The 16546-nt window shown below is 31.5% G+C and overlaps 1 protein-coding gene and 1 non-coding gene across 2 annotated transcripts in view; one reads left to right on the forward strand and one right to left on the reverse strand.

Moving 5' to 3' along the window:
* Ndufaf2 (NADH:ubiquinone oxidoreductase complex assembly factor 2) overlaps positions 1-16546 on the reverse strand; it is a 182529-nt gene that overhangs the window by 128258 nt on the left and 37725 nt on the right. The window lies entirely within an intron of this gene.
* Positions 3641-3746, forward strand: LOC125615774. The gene has a single exon (XR_007346369.1). It is a non-coding gene; the product is annotated as a U6 spliceosomal RNA (small nuclear RNA).

Genomic DNA, 16546 nt, shown 5'->3' on the forward strand with positions numbered 1-16546 from the left:
GAATTGCTAAGGTCTTTGGGGAAAGTACTCTGGTAATATTTATTAATATAAATTACATGTATCTTTTTCTGTAGCAATATAATTTACTGAAATTTAAGTAAAAGCATGAGTAGGAAAAGATATTTGTATAAGATGCTATGGAACATGCAAGCAACTCATGAGTCCCTCAATGTATCAATGATAAAATAAACAGCAATACATCATATTATGGAAATACATACAGCTATTGAAATAATACGTTAGTTCTATATATTCTGATCTAAGTGATGTTCATGATTTATTGCTAAGAAACATAAGTGACAGGGAGGGTAAATAGAATAATTCCGTTATTTTTCCAAAAATCTTAATTCTGTGCAATATGAATATACAAATTGTATAAGCATGGAAAAGCTATGGAATTTGTAGAAGCATAATTTCAGACTACTTATATTAAGTGAGACAAGAAGGTGGGGATACATGGGAAACATACCCCCCAGAAAAATCAAGGAGGGGGGATAGGGTGGGGAAGTATGTTCATGCTATAAAGTGAAGGGGAAATATCTTAGAACCTTTTCTGTAGTATTTCTCTCTCATTTTGCTTAGTTTTAAATTCAAACATCACATCCTCAGAGAGATTCTTCTGGAACCTTCTATCTAACTACTATGGTCTTTCACATGTTAGTCCTTGCTTTACAGTTTTTCATATTTCTCCTTGACATTATATTACATATTTATATATTTATTATCTGCCTTTTCCACTAAAATACAAACTCTATAAAGGTAGGGATGAAATTTTATGTTATTCATTATTGTATCTCCAGAACCTAAAATAGTCTCTGATACATAGAATCAGTAAATAAATATTTTCTAAATATGAACAAATTATATCCCATGCTTAAAAGCTAAAAATAAACATGGGGACGGACAACAAACTAAAATGGCAAATAAGGATATTGAAATGATTGAATGAGATAGAATTGACAGCAACTAAAAGATGACTTTAAATAAGCACTAAATTAATTTAGTTAAGCATATATTTTAGGATGTTGAAACTGGCAAGTCATCAAATGGGGTGGAAAGAAAGAGGAAGAAAGAGGAAAATCTAGGTTGAATGAATAATAAAAAATGTGTATACCTCAGTAATGCCACAAATATGAAAACAGTTCTTCCGAATACTTATAAAGTTTATGTGTTGGGCACTGGCACATCTTTCATAAAATAGTTTTTTGCTTTAGTGTGTAAATCAATGTATAAGAAGTAAAATAATATTTAACTGTCAGATTTTGGTATTAACACATGGAGAGTAAAACAATGGGAAGTGATATAGAATAAGCAAGTATTCACAGATTCCTAGCAGAATGGGCATCTAGTGCCATCTAACCTGAAAATGCTTATGTGACACTAAAAAAAAAATTTTGAAATTCAAAAAATGTCCATATATATATTTTAGGCACAGGTATCAGAACCAAACACTGGTCCTTTAAAGTTAGAATAGTTTTTAGATAAATAAGATGTTCTCAAATTTATAACTATGTAAAACAAAACAACTAGAATTTCTATAATCTTATAATATAGTATGTTAAAAAATAAAGCCCAATAATTATGCACATATTTTCTAGGTAATCCTCTTTTTATATTTAGGCTGTATAATAGTAAATTAAATATATTTTTCACTAAGAATACTATTTTTACATATAATTGTATACATTCTAATTTTCAAATAAAACTGAGAGCATGCTGTTAAGGTTAAAGCATACATCATCCACAGAGACAAAGAACTGCAGGAACAATGAACACATTCCCAAGTCATTTAATTCATCTATAATCCACAGATATTTAAAAACTGTATTTAACATGAAATCTCTAAAGAGAAATCTTAAACAAAAGAAATATGTTTTTGTCCATTTTGTTTGAGGGGAAAAAAAAACTTTAAAATGAGAATGGAATAATTTTCTTGAAAAGGCAACTTGTTTTCTATGATTATTTGGATATCCATTAAAAATTGTTTAAATATTTTAAAATTATGAATTGATATTCTCAAAACTGAATTGTAGCTTATCTGAAAGAACATGAAATTATTATTTCAGTCCCATAAGAAATAAATTTGTATTTTGTTCCTATAATATGCATCTTCTATCTTGAAAAGCTCTTAGAAATATCTATACAATAAAACCTTGTATAATATTAAGAACAACCTCATTTTTTCCTATTTAAATAAGTAACAAAAACGAACTGATTTTTAGGTACCTATTAGATTTTCTACAGATGACTAAACACATATTTAGATATCATATGTAGGCACGTTTAGTTAAAATCAATTAAACTAAGAAGTCCTTCCCTTCTGGCTGTCTATATTTTTCTTTAATCCTGGACAGTGTAAACCCTTATTACCAGTAATTTGCGACTATAACACTGAGGAAAAATGCTAGCCTCACGATTTTTGTCATTTCTCCCCCCTCTTCCCCTGCAGGCTGCTACTGTTGATGGCCTTTATGGAAATATAAATTCAATCAGCAGCTGCAAATTTCATGAGACGTCCATCTTCATGCTGAATTTCTAACTGAGTGTCAAAACAATCTGTGGATTTCTCCCTGATGAAACACACATTGAATTGTAAATTTCTGCAATTTCCTCATGTTTGAATTTCAGCTGCAGAAAAATAGTGCTAGCCCAGATACACTGCCTACCAGGTTGAAACAAGTAATTTTCTCTTCTTATCTTTTCACGCCATTTCAAGAGTTAAACTGTTTTAAAAGCTATGAAACAAAACTTCTCCCCCTCTCCAAATTGGACAATTAAATTTCTATACTGTTGTAAGAAAATGAGGCTATAAAAACCATTAACATATTTGATATGTTTTTAAAAGAATTTTTCTCCCAAATATTTACTTGTTTTGTATGGTCTTTATTTATTTAAACTGTATTTGGTGGTGAATAATGTGATGAATTTTGATAAAAATTAATATTTTCTATATATAATGTCAGTATAGTAATTAATGAAAAAAAGCCACAAAACAATAGTAACTCCTGTTTAATGAGGCACATTTTCATTAAATATTTTTCCATGAGGAAAAATATTAAAATGAAGAATTAAAACAGCTAGACTAGCCATTCTTCTTAATATATACTTATAACTAAGTTAGTTTTTCACCAAAGAATCATTTTCAACTGAAGAGCTAAATAGAACTGCTTTTAAATAACAGAACCTATGTTGTTTTACAGTAAATAAGCAAAAGGTTATGTTTTAAGAAGAAACTTATTGACTTGTATTCCAAAATAGCAATTTCTTGTTGTTATAAACATCATTCACTAATGTTACTAACAAAGTAATTCATAGCCCTATTTAAAAATTCAACAATATACTGCAGTAAGCAACCCTTTTGGATGGCCTATAGAACAAGTAATGAAATAATTATTCATTCAACAAACATTTATTGACCATCTCCTGTGTGCCAGGTAATGATTACCAGGCCATGAGGATACAGAGATATGCAGAACACACTATTTCACTTTAGAGAAAGCAGTCTACTTGAGAGAGAAAAGAAAATAATTTGTTGAAATGAAATAAGGACTTTAAACTAGTACAAATTTAGGAAAGCACTGAAAAGAACAACTCTTTCAATGAGCAGCTATAAAGGCTTTCAAAAGGAGACATAGTGCACTTGCTTCAGCAGCACATACACTAAAATCGTAACCATCCAGAAAGATTAGCATGCCCCCCGCCCAACCAAGGATGACACATAAATTTGTGAAGCTTTCCATTAAAAAATAGAGCGTGCAATATAGCTCCTAAGTACATACTCAGCCAGGAAAGCAGCAGAAGGGAGAAGCATTCTAGGCAGAGGAGAGAATACAATTAAACATGTGAAAGCATGGAATAGCATGGTGCCTGTGGAAAACTGTTAGTAACTGGAGCTGGAGAAGCAGGTTTATATGTGGTGTGACAGAATAGGTAGGCTGGAATATTTAAAAATTTATTGTAACATTAATTTTTTTAAGTAATCAAATATTTATTCAAATATTACCCAGAAGGCAATGGGGAAAATTTTTAAGCAGGAATATAAAAATAATGAGTGCTATCCCTCAAAAGGATATAAAAGTTATAGTATAATGATTAAAATCATAGACCCCTGGAGCCAGACTTGGTTCAAATCCAGCTCTGCCTTGTGCTACCTATATGATTGTAGGCAAGTTACTTTCTCTATGTCTCAATTAGCTCATTGATAATCCAGTGATAATGCTATATACTGCTGGGTCAGTATAAAAATTTAGCATCTTATTATTACTTCTATTGTTATTACTATTACTTTATAATTTGGTGTATAGGTTTATATAATTTGTCTATAGGTCTAACTCTAAAATGCAGGAGTCTTAAAATGAAAACTAATTAAAATCACCTGGAACACTGTGGCACAAATTAAACACTCAACTTCTTTTCACTAAGAAAACATTTACTGAATGTTTATTATGTACCAGACATATGTAAAAGTTAAAAAAAATAGTTAAAAATAAAATACCAAAAGAAGAGAAAAGTTAAAGTAACCTTGAAATAGATTTTTAAAGTTAATAATACAGAGGAGAATCAACCAACATTCTTAAAATATTAAGATGTTAAGAGTTAATCCAATTTCATCAATGTTAAAAAAATTCAGAAAATAACTTATAACATGGTAGTCCACAATGATGTAAAAGGGGCTTTGCTTCCTGCTATAAACATACAGATATGGTGGATAAAATACTTTTAAACTAGAAACAGACATCAAAGTCAGAGCCCTAGGCTTAAGTGGAGACTTCCCTGGGTTTCAGAACCAACTCTAGGCCCTAAAGGCTGAAGGCTTGGAATGACAGCTTTAAATCCCTTGCCAGAAGAGAATATTCACCTTCAGTTGGTCTCAGGTAGAGAGGAAGAACTGAGCATGTTCATAAAACTCACAATATCAAAGAGTTGTTGCTACTCATGAAAATATAACTAAACAACATCCACTGGCCCATGAACTCAGAAGCAGCAAAGAAGCCAGTTAGTTTAAGACCTTCAATTGGAAAGGAAAGGGGTAAGTTACCAGCAAGAAATCAAAACCTCTAGAAGTATGGTACGTATGTGAAGTTTTGAAATTTACACTACTACAATGTGTGAATATCATTAATATAAAAATAACATAAAATCTGAATAAACCACCAACAGGGGCCCTAAATACTACAAACAGAATACCCAATTACAATAAATAGAATATAGATTGTTCTCAACCTACAATGGCTCAACTACTTTTCAACTTCATGATGGCGTGAAAGTGTACCCAAACCACCATTCTGTTTTTCACTTTCAGTGCATGTTCAAAAAAATTACATGAGATATCCAACAATTTATTACAAAACAGGCTTTGAATTAGGTGACTTTTGCCCAACTGTATGCTAGTGTTGAGTATTCTAGGCACATTTCATTAATCTGATGTTCACAGATTAGGTGAATTAAATTCAGTTTCAACTTAACAATATTTTCAATTTATAATGGGTTTATGGGAATGCTATTCCACTATAAGTAAAGGAGTATCTGCAATTTGAAAGTATCTAAAACAAGAATGTTTAGAATGATTTTTTTAAAGGTGAAAGAAAATATACAATAAAAAAGAACAAATATATTTTTTAAAGAACCAAATGGAAATTCAATAAATAATCACTGAATAAAGAATATGTTAAAGAAAGAAAATTGAGCATAGAAAGAAAAGTGGTATATAAGAATGAAGTATGAGAAAAGATATTGGCAAACATATTGGAAAATGAAATAAGCACAGAAAATTAGTAATGAAAGTAACAGTAAATCTTGGAACGTGTATTGATAATTGTATTAATCTGGATTGACAACAGTGCCCAGATATCTAGTTAAATAATATTCTGGATGTTTCTGTGACAGTTTTTTTAAAATGTATTTTATTAGTCCATTACGGTTATACATAATAGTGGAATTCATTTTGACATAACTGTACACAAATGAAAGATAATTTGCTCAGTACTTCCTCTTTTCCTCACTTCCCCCTCCCCCTGATTTTCTTCCTCTATTTACTGATCTTCCTCCTATTTATGTATTATATGTTTTTAAATTTATACATAAAGGTGGAATTCACTATGGTATATTCATATATGTATATAACATAATTTGGTCAATTCCATTCCACAATTTCTCCCTTTTCTGTTGATGTATTTTTAAAGATAAAATTAACATTTAAATCAATGGACTTTAAACCAGATTACCCTCCATGATATGGGTGGGCCTCTTCCAAACAGCTGAAGGTCATGATAGAACTGTCTGATAGACTTTTCTAGAAAAAGAAGAACTTGTAGCAACAGAATGCTCCACTGTGGGTTAGGAGCAGAACAACCTAGGCCCGCTGTGTGGTAGGAGCAGAGCAACCCCAACAGAATGCCTTTGGAACCCAATTCTTCCATGGGATTCTAACCTCCCAGCATACCCTGTCAATTTTGGACTCATTAAACCTCCACAAACATGTATGCCAATTCCTTAAAGTAAATCTCACTCTCACTCATTGGTTCTGTTTCTCTGGAAAATCCTACTACAGAAGGTATTCAAAAAGAAACAGAAACTAAAATACTAGATAGTACAAGAATGTGCAAATGAAGATGAGAGTAAAAGGTAAAGTTTTAAGATTTTGATTTTATTTGTGTGGAAGTTCAACAGAGAAATTAACTTTATGCTCTGTTAATTCAAACATGCATGTTAAAATATATAATAGTAAAGCTGAGGAAGAGAGAATAATAAAAAGTTCATCAATCAAAGAGAAGGCTGGCAAAATAAATAGATAAAAGACAATAAATATATGATTAAGAGAAAATGTGAACTCAAGTGATAGAACCACATCTAAATGTGTCAAAATTATAATAATAAATGATTGCAATCACCTGGTAAAAAACAAAAAAAATCTATTTTATAATATCCACTTATTCTCTGTTTTGAAGAGTTTAGCTAAAATATTATAGCACATAAATGAAATAAAGAAGAAAAAATATACCAGATCAATGTTAGTCAGAATAGAGCTGGTATAACAGTATTAATAAAGAAAAATGGATTAATATATTTTAATAAGGCTATTACTTAACAATAAAAGGAAATATCTATCGCAGTAAAAATAATCCTGGAGCTATACATACTAACACACTCTCAAAATACACAAAGCAAAAATTGATATAATTATACACAGAAATGTACTAAGACTGAACTGAATTGAAAAATCTTAATATGCCTCTCTCACAATCTACTAAAGAAACAAAGTCAAGATTTGGAAGATTTGGAAAGTTCAGATAAAAAGTCTGATTTTGTAAATATAATCTTGAAGAGAATTGCACGTCTGCAATAGATTGTTTTAAAGTACATATGGAATCCTAGTAAAAATTAACTATAGGCTACAGAGGCAGTCTCAACAAATACCAAAAAGCATACATTGCATTAACATACATTTTTTTTGTTGTTGTTGTTATATTTTACCCATCACTACTGGGTATTATATAGCAAGGGGTATTTTCAAGTTTAGTCTGACTTATTGTTGGAAAAAGCAGTCTTCCTAAGAGACTAGAAAGTTTACCATAATTTGTTACTTATTGACATATATTAAATTTTTAAAGAATATTTATTTGCTCAAAATGATGGTGCATACCCATAATCCAGCAATCCCAGAAGTTGTGGCAGGAAGTACAAAAGTTAGGGGTCAGACTCAACAACTTAGCAAGGCCCTAAACAACTCTGCGAGACATGATCTCGATAAATAAATACTCATTGATACTCCACTTGTGAAGAAAAGAGTTGTATTTAATATTAGTTCTCTAGGAAAGAGGTAGAGGCAGAAAATAAGAGTAAGATTGAATAAATAAGGTAGGAAAAAGGGGAAAGGAGAGAAAAAAGAAAATAGAAGCTAACACTTAACAAAGCACTTATTATATCCTAGACATGGTTTAAAACACTAACATATTTACTTACCTAATCTCTAGAATAACACAATAATGCTAGGTACTGTTATTCTATTATACAGATAAAGAAACAAGTGATAGAATAAATCACAATCATTCCAGTTTTCTTTGTGGAATAAGATACTCAGTGGACTTAGAAGCAATACTAAAAGATGAGTCTTGGCTGAGGGTGAAGCTTGGTGGTAGAGCACATGCTCTGCTTAGCACATTTAAGGCCCAGGGTTCAATTTCCAGACCACCCCCCCCCTCCCGAAAATGAAAATACCTATGAATAAAATAAAAAAAAAACACCTATGAATAAAAGGCAATATTTGGAGCAATAAACTCTTCTATCTTAAAGATTATTTTTTATAACCTCTTTATTTTGCAGATGAGAAAATGCAGGCTTTTAAAGAGAACAACAATTACCCATGCAAGATAACAGAACCTTAAAACGACAAAGTCAGTACAAGAAGTCTTAAGTCTTTGTTGTGTGTTTGTATAAAAATTGTTAGTTATGGGGCCGTAGTTGTGGCTCAGTGGTAGAGTACTTGCCTAGCATGCATGAGATATTGGGTTCGATCCCCGGCACCACATAAAAATATAAACAAATAAAATAAAGTTTTGTATCCATCTACAACTAAAAGAAATTTTAAAAATTGTGAGTGATGACCTAAAAAGTTCTTGACAGTATATTCTCATGGTATTCAAACAGTAGCCATATGAGATATACAATAGCTTCAAACTCAGCAGATAAAAATACAAGAATTCACTAAAATTTTTTAGTAAAAATTTTACTAAATAAAATTTATTTTATTTGTTCCAAGTAAATGTCTCTAAGTATTCAAAATGACTTTACAAATCACATTATATAGTGACTCCTAAGCTTGGCTGATGATTGGAACTACTAGAGGAGACATAATATACAGATTTTTCAGCCACCCATAAACCTAAGAATTCTGATTCGATGGGATACAATTCAGTTTTGTTGTCTCTGGAAGTTTCCATTTCTTTTATCAGTCAATTAAAAAATCTCTTATACAAATACTGAGGAGAATATCAAGATTTAAGAAGATTATAAGCCAGCTTTTGTTATAAATGTATCTCCATATCTCACGTTCTATGTAGTAAACTGGTATTGGATAAATAAAAACACTCATTTTATTGCTATTTGTATAGGTTAAATATAAGGTATTTATGTTAAATTCCAATTTAGTAATAAAAAATAAAGTTTGATGCATTTAAATCAGTGGTATGCTGGTAAATGTTTAACAAATAACTAATCTATGGGCATATTGCCAACAAAAATATTGGTTGGATTATAGTTATTTTAATATTAGAAGATTATTTCCTCAATTTTTGTGCTTATTCAGAATGCAATGACTATAAACACAACATGCACTAACATTTTCTCCATTACTTTCTCACTATCAACAAAAGAATCAATCAATACCTGATTTGTATCATTTGACAATTTCTATGGATTATTTACACTAAGAAGTATTTACGCCAAGTTCAGCTGCTAGCATGATATCACTGATTATGAAGTTAGGAAGGAATGCACAGGACCCCATCTTACTGTAGTTCCTCCTTATGTGTAGGGGATGTGCTCCAAGACCCCCAGTGGATACTATGGGTACTACCAAACCCAATTATACTATTTCTTCTAATGCATTCCTACAAAATTTAATTTATAAATTAGGTAGAATAAGAGATTAGAAACAGTAACTAATAATAAAATAGAACAATTATAACAATATGCTATAATAAAAGTTATTTAAAACTTGTGAATAGTTTGTTTCACAATATTCCATTTAATATTTTGTACTGCTGTTAACCACTGCAGAAATCAAAGCCATGTTATAAAGGGGAACTAATTATTTTCACCATATAGATATTACAGGTACAGATAACTCTCAAGAGCAAATTAGCAAGTAATGAGTTTTAAATATATATTAAAATATATATTAAATATATATTTAAATATATATTACCTTTGTCACTAAAAATAATTAAGTAATATAAAACAAAAAGTAAAAATTTAAGTTTATGTGATTCAAATTTTACTAATGTTTGGTTTTACAAAATTCATGAATATTTAACAACTGGCTCTCAACAACTGGTGCAAACTGTCTCCAATGTACAACACTGAAAAACTCATAAGTCCTATTGCTTTTTCTAAAATTTCACCTAAAATCACATTTATTTTGGTCTTAAAAAAAAAATCTGTCAAGTTCCTGATTTAGCAAAAGCCAGTTCATAAGAAATTACCAGTATGCCCAAAGAAAACCCAAATCGATAATCTATTTGATTATATTTTATTTTATATACATATGTATATTTTTTTGCCATTATACATGAGCTCTCTTATTTTTTTTGCATTACAATTCTTTTTTTTTTTAAAGAGAGAGAGAGTTTTTTAAATATTTATTTTTTAGTTTTCGGTGGACACAACATCTTTATTTGTACATGGTTCTGAGGATCGAACCCAGGGCCGGGTGCATGCCAGGTGAGCGAGCTACTGCTTGAGCCACATCCCCAGCCCCCTGCATTACAATTCTTAATACATCTTTATACGACAATTTATCATATCTCTGTTTGTATATAAGATATGTTGACACCAAATTCACATCTTCATACATGTATTTTGTATAATGATGAGGGTCTCCTTCCAACATCCATGCTATTACATTTTAGATTAAAATTTTTACAATGATGTTTAATTTAGATTATAAACTTACAAGGAAAGGAATCCCAAGCTTAAATCTTTGGGTCTGACATGTTTATTTTGCCCTAATATACTCTGTCAACGTAACATTGCTATTCCAAAATAATCTTATTAGGACATTTTAGTGGAAAGTATTATCTATTATAGGCCATTTTATGCCTAATCCTACTTCATTAGAAAAAGGAGATAAAAAAAAAAAAAAACAAGAACTGCAGGTGTGATGGTGCATGCCTGTAATTCCAGCAATAGGAGGATGAGGCAGGAGGATCACAAGTTTGAAGCAAGCTTCAGCAAATTAGTGAGACCCTGTCTCAAAACAAAAAAAATAAAAAGGATGGGAGTTCACAGTAGTTAAGCAGCCGTGGGCTCAATCCCTGGTTTCTAAACATGAAAAAAAAAAAAAAAAGTAAGAGAAAAGCAATTGTAGAAAAGCAATTATAATTGCAATTTGAGACAGATACTGAAGTCCTAAATGGTCATAGATGAGAAAGTGAGTAGTTTGGGATAGTTCTGATCTTATCAAGAGCAGCCAGGTCCTCAGGGACTAAACATTCCACATACATCAAGGGTGTAATCAAAGGTACAAGTTACATATGTATAAGCAACCTATCAATCCTGAGTATAGCTAAAAAGCCAATGCCACTTGACACCTTTCCAACATAACAATGGCCCCTAAACTCAAACTCCTTTGTTATATTAAAGATTCATAAGCCATACCAAACTCCTTTATTATATTAAAGATTCATAAAGCAGGTTCAGACCTAAAACTATAAGCTTCAACCATATTAGCTGAACTTTAGGTGATTAAAAATGTAAAGCTGCCTAGAATCTAGGATCCTCAGGCATTGGGAGAGAGAATTGTTCCAGAAATTTCCATCATGACAGCAGGGAAAACCATAGTAATTGGTTAAACACTGATCTCCCCCTTAAGAAATACACCACATAAAGACAGAATACATTGGTGTGGTAGACTGCAAAGCTAGTAAAAGAAGAAAATTTCAAATTCCTCCTGATAGTTATCCTATAGTTTTTCTACCATAAAGTTAGTAGCTACCGTCTTTCCTGCTACTTGAGTGCTACCTACAACAAATGCCATTATTTTAAAAACACACACACAAATTTACATATATATGTATATATTTTTATTTATTTATTTTAGTATTTTTAATCTAGGGCCTCACTTATGCTAGGCAAGCTATCTGTGATGGAGCAACATACTCAGCCCTTATTTTATTTTGAGACAGGGTCTCATTATTAAGTTGCCTAGGTTGACCTCAAACTTGGGATCCTTCTTCTTCAACCTCCAGAGTAGTTGATTTAAAAGTGTACATACACAACCATGCCCAGCCCATTATTATAATTTTAATATCCATATAATCAGATCAATCATGTAAGTACATCTGTTTGAAATTAGCCCTATTTTCTTCAATGTATAATTACTACGTAATGTCAGCATTTTGCTTTTTCATCTTACATATAGCTCCACTTCATACTTCTACTACCATTGTCTTTTTTTCTTTTCTATGAAAGGATTTTGTCATTTCCAAAGGTCACTTTAATTCTATATGAGTCTTTTAAAAAAATCTGTTAAACATCACTGCAATTTATTAAAATATAATCTATAATTATTGTTATTATATTTTTACCTTTTCCCTTCAGATTTTAATTTATTCTTTAAATAATAGCTTGGAAATTTATAGCACTTATTGCTATTCTGACATGCAGGATTTTCTATAAACTAATGTGGAAAGATTTCTAAGTACTGGAGAAGACAGAAATATTTAAACAATCATTATGTTTCCATGACTCTCCTCTTAATTATGGAAATAAAAAAAATACCTCAGATATTATATTTAGTAACATTTTAAATAATTAAAAAAGTGAGATAAGTATGTTGTCTTACTTGTGAATACAAGTTTTTAAAAATTCTACAGATACAACATGTTTTCACAGAATTAATGAGTTTGTACCTAAACAAGTCTACTGACAAAACAAAGTTAGTGCCAAAAGTTAATTGTAGCGGACTAGGGGTGCAGCTCAGTGTAGAGCACCTGTGTAGCATGTGTGAGGCCCTCAGTTCAATCCCCAGCACCACACAAACGAACACACACACACACAAACAAAATTAACCATAGACCATAGCTGGATGCCATAGCCTGTAATCCCAGCAGCTCAGGAGGCTGAAGCAGGAGCATCACAAGTTTAGAGCCAGCCTCAGCACCAGTGAGGCTCTGAACAACTCAGTGAGACCCCTGTCTCTAAATAAAATACAAAATAAGGCTGGGGCTCAGTGTTTGAGTACCCTTGAGTTCAATCCCGGGTACTCCCCTCAAAATGTTTAATCTTATTTATGATGGCTCCTTCACTTTGATTTGGTCTCAAGACATACATAATGACAAGATATTTAAAGAAAAACACAGAATCTGCATTTTTATTTAATGCCTGTATCATGGATGTTGAATAAACACTAAACAAATGCAAAAGATGTATTTTTGTTCCTGGAGATGATTACAGTTTAACATTATCCTAAAATTTATAAAACCTGAAGTCTGTTTCATGGCTTATTAACAATAACAGTAAGTTTACCAGCCTTGATAACACATTTCTAGCTTTGTTTTCTCCAAACTACTCCTTTGATTGCAGACTTTACTCTCACCTATATTCACTTAAACTAGGAATTCTTATCTCTACAAAAAGAAAAGATAATCTTAGGAATAATCAGGATCAAAGGTATCTTGGTTAGGTCCCTAGTGATGCAGTCCACAGAATTCTGTGGACAAACAGACCACAGAATATATGACAACAGAAGCACATTCAATGCTATATGATTCAGAGCAATGAATAAAAAACGGTTTTATTCAAAAATCTGTAAATGTTCAGGTAGCTGTCCAACAGAAACAAACAATTTGAAATAAATCCATTACCTTTAATATAATCTAAGTATACAAGGCACAAAGCATTAAATCAACATATTAACAAAGGAAATCTTAAAATAACTTATCTTAAGACAATTGAAAGAAATTATTACACAGAGAAAATTTTCTTTTTATGTATCTTTGAATAAAAAACATTAAACAAAATTAAAATCCAAAAGAAACTACTGTTCTTCTATAAATTGTTTGAAAAAAATCTAATTAAGCTTGAAGGTTTCAAATGAACAAAATTGCACTGACATATTTTTATGCATCAGCTGTTTCCCAGGGATGATTAAATTTTAAAGAACTACTCTACAGATTTCAATAATTTTCTCAACCTCTCTGTTTAAATGTTGCAACATTAACCCTTGATTTTTTATTTTTTATGTGACTTAATAATCCCCCAATATGAAGAGGACATTTTTCTATTCAAAGGTAATTAAATTGTTGGAGAAGTCTTTCACTAAAATTGCCCTGTTGTGCTACCTAAGCAATTGTTTAAGCAAGACACTAATTTGGTTAAAGCAAATTATTATTATAATTTTCAAAATACTTAATTAAAATGTTAAAGTGAATAAGTAAGACAATAGGTGAAGTTATTATGTAAGAAATAAAGGTGATTTAGACTATTTTTTTTAAATTAGTGTCCCTTTCTTTGAAAAGACTAGAAATTCTATTAAATAAAAATCATAAAATTGTTTAAATGTAATTAAAATAATTTCTAAAAGCAGAAAAATACAAACCCAAATGTATTCTACAATTCTATTCAACATGTAATACTAATACATATTTTAGTGTTCATGTCTACATTTTTTAAACATTTTTTTAGTTGTAGATGGACACAATATCTTTGTTTTATTTGTTTCTTTATGTGGTGCTGATGATCAAACCCAGTGCCTCACAATGCAAGGCAAGTGCTCAATCACTGAGCTATGACCCCAGCCCTCATGTCTACATTTAATAGCAAAGTCTTGTTATTGAACATAATTTTGTAAGCGTCTTGATTGTAGACTAACAAAAAATCAAAGTACAAGACTGATGAAAGAAAAATATCAGAATGAATTTTAGCTATAAATTTATACGTGCCCTTTTTAATTTCAGTGAATATGCCGTGAATCAGATTAAACTTATATTAGATAATAGCCCATATATACCATATCTTTCTGTTGGGGAAGAGGTAGCAAAATTCATTTAATTTTCGAATAGGCTGATGGATATACTGATTTGAAGTTTAAGAGAGAGGTCTGGGTTGCAAAGTAAGGTTTAGAAATCATCATGTTTAGTAACTGAAGTCATAGGAGTGGACAAGCTGAAAAAAGAATTCTTTGGGAAATTCAAGGATATAAGAAGTGCCTGCCATATAACTAGGAATAGTTCAGAAACCTGCAAGAATAATCAGAATGGTAAAATGAGAACAAGGAAACAATAGTATAATTAAAGCCTTAAAGAAGTTAAACTGTGAAAGTATCTTGAATTTAGCAAAGAAGATACCAGTAGTAATCATACCAAAAGCAACTTGAGTAGGGGAGGAGAAATCTATCTTCTAGTAAAACTCATAAAGAACAGAATTATCCAAATACAGGAAAAGTCTCATGTGAATAGCAGCTATATCAGAGAGTGAAAATACATAGTAGAGTATAAGGCTGGGGTTGTGGCTCGGTGGTAGAGTGCTTGCCTATCACGTGTGAGGCACTGGGTTTGATTCTCAGCATCACACAAAAATAAATAAACAATATAAAGGTATTATGTCTGTCTACGATTAAAAATTTTAAAAAATACATAGTAAGGCTGGGGTTATGGCTCAGTGGTAGAATCCTCGTCTAGCACACATGAGGCACTGTGTTTGATCCTTAGAAACACATGCACACGCGCGCGCGCGCACACACACTCACACACACACAAATAAAATAAAGGTATTGTGTCCACCTGCAGCAAAAAAAATTTTTTAAATATATAATAAAGTAAATAAATAATACTAGCTTAAACAAGATAGAAGTTTACTTTTATTTCATATAAACAACTTAAGGAAGACAGGAGTCCAGGACTTAAATGGTAGTACTCTACAATCATAAGGGATTCAGGTTCCTGAGGTCTGGCTGTTCTGCTGCTCTTAAAGTGCCATCTGGGTCATGAAATGCTGAAAAGGTCAGCCAGCACATTCACATTCTAGCCAGCAGAAGGAGAAAGAAGGGGCGAAGAAGAGAATGTCCTTTCCCTTTAAATGATTTATCTCAGAAATCATACTCAACTTACATCTCATTGGCCAAAAGTATGAGAACACATACTGTGGGATCTAACTTGGTCTAGAAAGTGATGAAGACATCACTAAGAAAGATGTTCTTAAATGAGGGTGAGTAGTTAGCTAGATGGAAGAGCTGAGGGTAAAAAGGAGAGAAGGAGAAGAGGCAAGGGAAATGTGTAAAGACCTGGTATAATATGCAGAAAAGGAACTGAAAAATCTAGTGGGCCTAATGCAAGAGATCAAAGGAAAGGGTGAAGTGGAATAATATTCAACAGGCAGGGACCCGATCCCATGTAATGCCTCTTAAATTCCTTAATCATAAGCACTGGACTTAATCACAAGCATGACACAAAGCCACTAAATTAAAGTCAAGTCATATAATCAGATTTGAAATTTAGAAATCTCACTAAATCTAATCTCACAGTGTAGAGCCTGGATTAGAGAAGGTTGGAGGTAAAAAAATCAAGTAAAGAAGAAGTTGTACTTCAAGAGAAAAGTGACAGAGGCCTAGACCAGGACAGATAAATTAGAAAGTAGTAGTAGTAGTTCAAAAGCCAGTTAGAAAGTGTAATCAACAGTACTGGTGATGGGATGTTGAGAGTAAATAAGAAAAAAAGAGTCAAGTCTGATTCAGGTTTCTGACCTAGACATCTAGTTGAGGATGGTCATCAATTACAAAGTCAGGAAATATTAGAAAAGCAGCAAAGAATTTTGTTTTGTTTTTTTGTAT

This window comes from Marmota marmota, unplaced genomic scaffold, assembly GCF_001458135.2.
Source record: "Marmota marmota marmota unplaced genomic scaffold, marMar, whole genome shotgun sequence".
NCBI lineage: Eukaryota > Metazoa > Chordata > Mammalia > Rodentia > Sciuridae > Marmota > Marmota marmota.